Below are 9,790 nucleotides of genomic sequence, written 5' to 3'. Positions count from 1 at the left end.
CAGTGCGCTAAACCTGTTGCGCTCCCCACCCACACACGGGCGCAGTACTCGAAGTCGCCCACTTCCACCCCAACCACCCGCTCTCGTTCCACCCTCCTCCCCACTCCTGCCCCGGGCGTCTTCCCAAGCCCGAAGCATCGCGGGACGCGCGCACGCACACGCACCTCCACTCCCATTGTAACCCCCCCCCCCCCTGAGCCCCCATCTCCACCATGACTCTTACATCATACACGACTGCCCCACGTGTTCACGCGAGAGGGGCTTGTTGCGTGAGATACCTGCATGTGTGTGCGCGCGTATAAATAGCCGTGTACTCAGGTAGAGTTTAAAGAGCGCCGGGCCGGATCGGCCAACAGGTGATCGGGTCGTGGCGGCAACGAGGTATTGATGCACTCTGTGTGTCACTGTGTCACTGTGTGTGTGTGCCAGTGTGTGTCACTCCCCACGTGTGTGTGTCACTGTGTGTGTCACTGTGCGTGTGTGTCACTGTCCACGTGTGTGTGCCAGTGTGCGCGTGTGTGTGCGCACATCGGTAGTGTGAGCGTTCTGCGCTACGAACCTGGTGACCCGAGTTCGATCCCCGCTCACGGCCAAACACCAGTGACGAATTATATCTGAACTGGTCCTGGGCCTCCCCGAGGTCGACTCGGACTCATGAGTACCTGGGGCGGTGTGTAAACCTCGCCACTGGGGAGGCAAAGGCGGCCGGGCGTGGTGTTGGCAAACCAACCCCCTCGTGTGCCGTGTCAGCCTTGAATAGGTGCTCGCTAACAGCACTTACCCCAACAGTCTGTTAACTCTATACGGGGGGGATCTTTGTGTTGTGGGTACCCGTGGTTGACTCTGCCTGACAAACGAGTAGTACCTGGCGCGGTGTGTAAACATCGCCACTGTGGAGACATGTGGCCGGGTCTGGTGCTGGACAGCCACCATCTCGTGTGCTGTGCGGGACATTCAGAGATGCTACTCCTAATCGCACTTAGGTCGGCGTGTGCTGGTGTGTGTCTGTGTGCATCCGTGCGTGTGCTGGTGTGTGTCTGTGTGTCTGCGTGATGCCGTTTTATACAACGGCCTGAGCTCAAGTTCAACTTGTTTAGGCAAACGGCCTTCGGTTTCAAACAGGGACATTTGGCATAAATATCACGTCCTAAAGTTTATTTTTCCTGTAATAGCACAACATTACTTGTTGTGTAAAGTTACTCAATGGCAGTGGCATTACACACGGTAACCTCGTATGCCTTAACTCTGCGTACTTCAGCTCTGCTGTGTGAATACTTGTCCATATTTTCACGCAAATTTGTACTCTTGTTTTTACTTATTCATTGTCCTGTGTGGCGTTTAAACCACCCCGTCTACCTGCTGAGTGTGTGTATCGTTCCTGTGTGCGCACAGGCGGCAGACGTGACTCAGAATCATTCCGATCCGATGAAGTATTACCATATTCCAAGACCGCGTGTGTGTGCGTGCAACCCATAGCTTCTGCATAGCATTTTAGTTCGTTGTTAAATAGTAAGCGTCTTCTTTAATTATCTGAGCAATAAGGCCAACGGTATAGAAGGGTCTTAACTGATTTATAAGCGGAGAATATATTCAGGAAAACCTCTTTCTCTCTAGATGGCGAGTCCCCGAAACGTTTATGCCTCCGGGTACTGACCATGTTGTAACTTGTCCGGTACGCTTTGAATCAGCCAAACTTTAGTGGCAGCGATGGGTTTTTAAAAAAATATATATTTTTTTCTACTTGGTTCATAACGTTTAATTCCGTGATGACCATTTTAAAATGACCGCCACGATCCATTTTTATCGATCGACTAAATAAATCCGAGCGTGAACGTTTTGTCACTTTTTATTTTGTATCGTGGCACGGTACGGATGATGTCCGCTCGCTGTGCCACGCACGTGGCTCTGCCTCCCCCCCCCGTAAACGCGCTCATGGTGACGGAGCGTTATCGGCCAAGTGCTCGCGCGTGCCACGGCTAAAGCGCGGGGCCTGTTGGCTTTCATTTTTAAATCCTTTATATTAAGTTCGCTTGCTTGCTTAGGACCGTGCAAATCTTTCAGTCGTTTTTTAACCCACTTCCCGTGATCCAATCGAGCTGACATTTTCCACACAGACTCGTTGTGCGTGACAATTAATGTTCGTGAAAAACATTTTCCAAAATTTTACACTTTTTAGGACAAAAATATTATATTTAATTACCAATTGCTTAATGGTGCAATGCAATCATCTGACCCATAGGTGTGGCAGCCATCTCAAGCCAAAGGACGAGAGGACTCTAGCCGCCACGCATATAAAGGATTTATAGTGAAAAACTTTGTTTTTACGGTTTATACTTATTAAATGACGAGAAACCAGGGCCAACAATGGGTTTTTTTCTTCTATAGCCCTTTAATGCCTTGGCCGTGAACCTGACAGCAATCGGGGAGCCGTGCGACAATTCGCCGAAATTGTCAGGAGGTCCCCCCTCAGGGCGCACACGACACGGCCATTGTTCTTAACTTTAATTTATTTTTATTTTTAACCCTCATGCCCCCCCCCACCTCCCCCAAGGCTTGACAGCGTGAGAGCGAGACGGGGAGAGCACTTTGCGAGAAGGTCACGGATTGGCCAATTATGACCGAACCCAAATTGGTGATGCATCTAAACGGGCGGTCAACTACATTTGCAGAAGGCGATTTTGTAAAAGTTGGACTCTGGCAAGACTGGTTCCACAGTCTTTTTTTGTGACGTGTTACCAACAGTAATCCAAACTACACGAGCAACGTTATCTAGCATAAATGGCCTATCCGCGCAGAAAGTAAATAATGCAGTAGCAATATTGTTTAACTTAATTGCCCAAGCCATTACTGGATGAAGGCAGCGTCTGTCATGGAGGGTTGTTAAGATCTTCCTTCACCGCGATGCTCGGTGTAGGTTGGTACGAAAGGAGGGCTAGTGCCAGTACTAAATACGGCTTGGGTGTTAAAGTTCCACTGTTAGCCCGTGCCCTGGGAATCAAACGTAGGTCTCATTCATAAGCGGAGTGTGTGAACCACAATGCCCACCACAGCGCATTACCTGCGCGAATTGCATAATGCTATTCCACCTCCACCGGTTGCTAAGACTTTGTCACATTTCGCGTTTGACATTTGTTGTTGTTATGCCGTGCGCATTGTTACTCCCCCGTGGTGTTTGCGCAGTCTCTGAGAGGTCGGCAACTGAATAGGGAAATTACTTTTCTGCACACACGAAGGAAGGTGCCCCCCCCCCCACCCCCCCCCCCCCAAAAAAGATGAAGCTTGAACTAATATTGGCACCGTGCAATGTATTGTCCGGCATGGTTTTTTGGTTAAGTCTAAACAATGCAGAGTGGTGCAGTTGAACCGATGTGGGATATATATTTTTTTCTGCAGAAGGTGAAACCTCATTCAATGGATATGCTTTCTTCATTTGTTTAAAAATTTTTTATAAATATCTTGACAACCCGTACTTACCGTACGTGTACACTTCTGTCAGGATTGTGGTTTGTCTGCGTACACGGTAATCTATATATATAAAGTGTGTGTGTGAGAGAGAGAGATATGGACGTTTGTAGAGCAACGATGACACCTGTTTTTTTCAAGCTCAAAAGGCTGGGCGGTGTTTGGTGATGAATTGCCTTTTCAAATATTTGTTTCTGTTTGCTCAGCAGTCTTTTTGTAGAAAGAGAAATATTTTCTCCAGCACCCCCCCCACACGCTGTCAGGCACACAAGGCACACCCTCGCGCCTTATTATAGGCACCCGAGTGATTTGCGCCGGGACTTTTTTTTTGTGAACACTCCCCCCCCCCCCCCAGGGGCACTGTAGCGAACAGACTCTCTCCTTGAAGATTGGGGGGCTACACTTAACTATAAATATATCCTCGCCCCTAGGTTGGGTGCGTCATCCCCACCACCCCCAGGTCTGAAATGGCGATGTTGGTGGTGACACGATGAAAGCAATCGCCGAAACAAATGCGAGGGTGAACGCTGTTCGAGTCATGTTGTTGTTGTACGCCACGTGGTTGAGTTTCTTTTTTTTCGAGCTTGACAGTGGCCGCGATACGACGATCATCGGCACAGCAATGTGGAATTTAAATTGCTGGCTCAGAAAATTACCACGAAATAAAATCATGTTGGCATTCTTTTAAAGCTCTGTATTAAGCAGTTGAATGTGTGTGTGTGCATAATTGTGGGGAGCGGTATTGTCGCGGTTAGCACGCTGCGCTACAAACCCGGCGATCCGATTTCGAATCCCACTCACGGCCAACACCAGTGACTATATTATCTGAACAGACCCAGGACCTGTTCAGATAACCTAATGCGATGTGTAAAATCATTGCCAATAGGGAGACAAAGGCGGCCGGGCCTGGTGCTGGCCACCCACACCCCTTCGTGTGCCGCTCCTGCATTCATAGGTGCTGCTCGCTAACAGCACTTGTCCCATCAGTCTATTAAGGCTACACGGATGATCTTTGTCCTTGTGCATAATTGCAGTCTCTAGCCGGTGTAAGTCACCCACTTAAATTGTTTTGCATTTCCAGGCTGGAACTGCCTTCATCCGAGGAGCAGCGGGAGACGACCGGATTTGCCATGGTTACCGAGTGCAGTGGTTCTAACCAGTTCAACAGTTCTCTACTGAAATTGTGAAATGTTTAGGACCACTTGACTCGATAGCTCCAGTTCTGCCCCCACCACCACCACCACCATCGCCTGCCCACCCACAAGCCGGAACATCCCAGCCCTCGGCTGTCGCGGGCTGCTGCCTCTCGTTCGCAACATCCACTCGGCTGCCCTGCCAGCCATTTTTTGTTGGGACCTTATTTAAAGTGTGCGGGGGGAGGGAGGTGGGTATGGTAGGTCAATGTTAAACAAACTTTAAATAAATGTGAAAACGCTAAAGAGAATGAGGTGGGTAACAATACGATCTGCTTTTCTGTCGTGCGTTCTGCTCCAGCGCCCTCCGTGTGTGTTGAAGGTTGGCCAATGAAAGACCGCCACCGTTAAATATTGTACCAGCATATTTTTGAGATCCCCTATGAAAATTTTTGAAGTGGAGGAGGAGATGGGGGGGGGGGCTCAGCCCCCCTCTAGCCCCGCCCGACGTTACAGGCGTGATGAGTGGCTCTGTTTAAGCGGATAGGCGTGTGACCAAATCTGGCCTCGTCACTTTTGTACATGAAGGGGTAAAAAAAAAATGTTTTGTTAATTTACACGCGGTGTGGGAGTGTCAATCCAGGTTTTAAATTAGTCGGACACGTGGCTTTTGGGTTGTGTGACCGCGTGTCGTTCGGCACGGTGGCAGTTTTTCTTCAGGGAATGAATGGAGCAGTCTGTTCGGAGGTCAAACTATTTATACAGGAGGAGGAATCCGATGGGCTATAAAGCTCTTTCACAGATGTTCAGGTTCACTTCTTGCCTACCTACCTCAATGTCATATGAACTATAATTTATTTATTTTTATAAGAGAAGGCCCACTGAACTACATTGCTCTCTTTTTTTTTTTCCCGGAAGTGACCCGGACACATGATAGCTCAATAAAGTGGCTTATGTGAAAATTGAGAATAGCAAAATAATATAAATAATATCGATGCATGTTTCTAAATTTGGAGGAAAAGCTACTTGAAGAAAGACATGCGAACTCCAAATATACAGCAGCAGGCGTCGGGGCCGAGATCGAAACCCCCACAACCTCCTGTACACCAGGCGAGATGGTTAACATCTCGCCACCATGGCGCGGCTATAAAGCTGATGGTCGCAGCTCATGTTCGGGGCAGGTCAGCAACGTTGGACGTTGCGCCGGACATCGTTACGGTCCGGCCTGCAAATTCATCGGAGAGCCGGGCAGCACGACCGCGAATCTACGACCGTAGTCTTAATCGTACTTAATATTGTCTTTGCTTTTTTATTAAACCTACGGTGGCAGCTATGGGACATTTATTGTGTGTACAATAGTTGTGGACAACAACGCTCAAGGCAATTTTGTTTTTATGAATTTGCTTTTGTGGTAAAGGTGCAGCCCTGCAATGTATTGCTCGTGCCACTGCTCATGGACGGACCTCCTGGAGGGAGCTGTAGAGAGCCCCCTCCCAGGGTATTTGTGACCCAATGTTAATTTCACTGGAAGCAAATCCAATGCAAACAAGATTAACTGTTTTAAATGATGTGCTTGGGTTAATTGAGGGAATGCACTCGTATGTTGAACAACAGGAGAATCCTACGTGGAAAAACCGCTTTTAGAAATAAATGAAGCCACATTACAAATTCGTTCTGCATGCCTTTTCATGTTGAGCTTACAAACATTTATGTACGTGAAATATGTGTACTATTGGAATGCCACATTTACAAATGTACACTTTACTGATGGGGGCTTTTTACGCAAGAGATTTCAACCACTCGCTTGGAGGCAGCCAAGTATACTAAGCATTACATCACTACATCGCCCCAGTTAGTCGCTGAATTTAATTTCGTTGTTATTGTGTTGCATTGGGAATTAAACCAAATAAAACTATGAAATGCGCGACACGAGCACATTTTTAAATTATGTTGACTTTGAACTCCGTGGGTTTCGGCAGGTGCAACGCATCAAATCGTGGGAGGGCTTCTACACAACCAAACAATGTGCTTGGTCAGGAGCAATAAACCCTGGGCCATCTCCTGAGATGTGACAATGCACCACAATGCTACTTAAGATTTGGCAATGCCAACACCAGACGCAGTGGCCTGTGCAGAATATTGGGAAAAGATCCGTGTAGAGGTTGGACGGGAGACACGACAAAGAAGACCACATGGCAAAATTCAAATAAAAAAGAATTCCTAATCTGGAGCTACGACCATATTTCCCACCATGTGGCTGACCATGTCATATGGCAAACCTAAGCAGGGCTTGATCCTGGATAATGCAGTACTTGGATGCGTGACCGGCATGCACAACAAATTGTTACAGGCTTGGGGGATGGCGGAGGAGGGCTGCTGCTGTGCGGGCAGTTGAGCAAAATCCATTGTTGTACTCTACTTCTGTGCTACCCATCTCCTTCAGCAACCCGCACCAACCCAGCGTTGGTAAAGTGTTGTTGAAATAACCCCTCGTGATCTGCACAGCATAGATCAGGCCCGCATGTCCTCGTCGGTGAAATGACTCAACAGCTGGACGTGGCACGGTGATTGCCATCGACTGAAGTGATAAAAAAGAACTCTTCTTGTGGGCAGATGCAGGTGTGCAAGAGTTCTTGAACTCCTGCCCCCAGAGGGGGATTTCTTCTTCTTGAAGGTCTTGACCAGGAACTCTCACTACTTAACCCGTCTATCATCCCCACCCCCTACCCACCCTCATCCACAACCCACCCAGCCGTTCCTCCCCCCCCAACCGCACCTCTCTCGCGCGCCAGCAACGGCGCGCGTGAAATGCTCCTCGCACATCGCCTTTGTATTTTTTTGGGAAACGCAAGCGACGGCGCAGATGGAACTTAGACGGAGATGCCACGTGACAGATTTCCAATAGGCATTGAGAAGTGCGACTCCTGCAAAGATGCAGAACCTTCAAACGCAGCCGTATTAATTATTTTCTCCGTATTAATAATTCTTTTCATCAAACGTGCAACGTGCGTGCAATTGCACTCGGCATTTCGATCTCTCGCAGCAGCGGTGGCTATGATGGTGCACGTCGTGCCCGTGTGCAGAAGATCGCTGCCCTGTCTGTCCGAGGCCTTTCCTCCGAACGTAGGTTTTTTAAATCCTTTATTAAGTTCACTTGCTTTCTTGCTTGCTTGCTTACGACCGTGCAAATCTTTCGGTCGTTTTTTAACCCACTTCCCTTGATCCAATCGAGCTGACATTTTGCACACAGACTCGTTGTGCGTGACAATGTATTTTCGTGAAAAATATTTTTCAAAATTTTACACCTTTTTAGGAAAATGTTTTTATATTTAATTACCAATTGCTTAATGGTGGCAGACAATCATCTTAACCCATAGGTGGCAGCCATCTCAAGCCAGAGGACGAGAGGACTCTAGCCGCCCGTTTCAAAGACCAATGTGGGCTGGGTTGTGGCCCATTGAACACGCATATAAAGGATTTATAGTGAAAAACTTTGTTTTTACGGGTTAATTTTTTTTCATTTAAATTGTCGGCTTAACCCCACGTTTTTGTTCATCTGTAATGTCATGGCACTGCTGACGCATGCTCTCTGTGTGTGTGTGTGGGTGAGGAGCGGTAGTGTAGCGGTTAGCGCGCTGCGCTATGAATCTGGCGACACGGGTTCGATTCCCGCTCACGGCCAACACCAGTGACGATTATCTGAACCGGTCCTGGGCCTCCCCTAGGTCGACTCAGCCTCAAATGAGTACCCGGTGCGGTGTGTAAACATCGCCACTAGGGAGACAAAGGCGGTCGGGCGTGGTGCTGGTCACCCACCCCCTCGTGTACCGTTCCGGCCTTCATAGGTGCTCGTTAATAGCACTTGCCCCTACAGTCTGTTAAGGCTATATGGGGGATCTTTGTTAACAACCTCTGCCTCTCTTCAAAAGCCTCCACAGTCAATCTATTCTCAATGGGCGGCTGCTCATTTTCTGCACCCCCCACTGGTCTGGTATCATTTTCTCTCGGCATCTGCACAGAACTAACCCCTGCCCATGCCCACGTCTCGGTCGAAGAGCCGCCGCGTCTTCGTGTCGGCGTGTAGATGATAGCCCAGCCCACATCTTGTTGTCTCCCATCCATAAAAAAGCCTAATTGTGGGCAAATAAAACACGTTACTGTACTCGTCAGGACAACGTATAATTTTGGCCAAAGCGTACCTATTTAAATTGTAAAGCGAAGCGCCTACATCGTGTGTACATATATTTTAAATAGGTTGAAGGACTCGAGCCCCCCCCCCCCCCCCCCCCATGATATTTGGCCTACTTCTCCACGCTGGCAGAGACGTCTTGTGGGAGTTGGGAGTACCCACACTTTAGCCCATCGCCTCCGATTAGCACGATTGGCTCCGTGCGGCGCGAAAAACGTTCAACATGCGGACTGCTGCTCGACTAACTGCGATGTGTGATGTTTAAACTGCCCATTGTTTTAACTGCCAAGCCGGGAGATCGAATCAAACCGACCACTACTAGATTTTCAGTCCAGTGCGCTCACCATTGCATAATGAATTACAATACCAATTTAATATCATTTTGCGTATTGCAAATACAACCCCCCATTATGCTTATAAATTAATGGCATGAGCGTGTTTGTCACCTGTGAGCCAGGTAGGATTTGTTGAACCTTGACATTCGCAGAGATATGAAAGGGACTTTCATTTTGCCAGCAATTCAAAGCCAATTTAAGATCTACAGGGGATGAACGTGTTCAAATAATACGTCGCACTGTGATACGTCTGCTAACGTGATTTGAGGGAAAGAGAATGACTTTGATAAAATAAAATAAAATTTGGTTTCTCTCTAGGGAGCTTCTATTAGATTAAACTAAACCCTACACAACTGTTCCTGACGATCAAAGCATTTCATTGCCGCAAATTGCTAAACAAACAATCGCTGCTGACGGGAAACTGCACAAGAAATGAAAAAATGAAGCACTCGAATAACAATTGGATGCAGTGAACATGAATACGTAAATATTCAACCGTTACATCCTGAATTATTGGTGAAATATAATGGGATGTGATAGGTCAAGGACTCCATAGTCGACCTGCATGTCGCATAAGGTGGGGTAGTGCTCAATCAAGACGTCTGGCCCAGCCTGGCAGAGGAGATCAAAATACCCTCGAAGATTATATCTCTTAAGCTTGTTCTTCTGGG

The 9,790-nt window shown here is 47.9% G+C and overlaps 1 long non-coding RNA gene across 1 annotated transcript; it reads left to right on the top strand.

Annotated features, from left to right (window-relative positions):
- Positions 1 to 327: 327 nt before the first annotated feature.
- LOC144723530 (uncharacterized) lies at positions 328 to 4,906 on the top strand. Its single transcript, XR_013586210.1, has 2 exons — positions 328 to 381; positions 4,544 to 4,906. It is a non-coding gene; the product is annotated as an uncharacterized LOC144723530 (long non-coding RNA).
- Positions 4,907 to 9,790: the final 4,884 nt, after the last annotated feature.

This window comes from Lampetra planeri, chromosome 18 (assembly GCF_965212315.1).
Source record: "Lampetra planeri chromosome 18, kcLamPlan1.2.h2, whole genome shotgun sequence".
In the NCBI taxonomy this organism is placed as follows: Eukaryota; Metazoa; Chordata; class Hyperoartia; order Petromyzontiformes; family Petromyzontidae; genus Lampetra; species Lampetra planeri.
The sequence above is the reverse complement of the archived record's forward strand: the minus strand, read 5'-3'. Positions and strand labels throughout refer to the sequence as shown.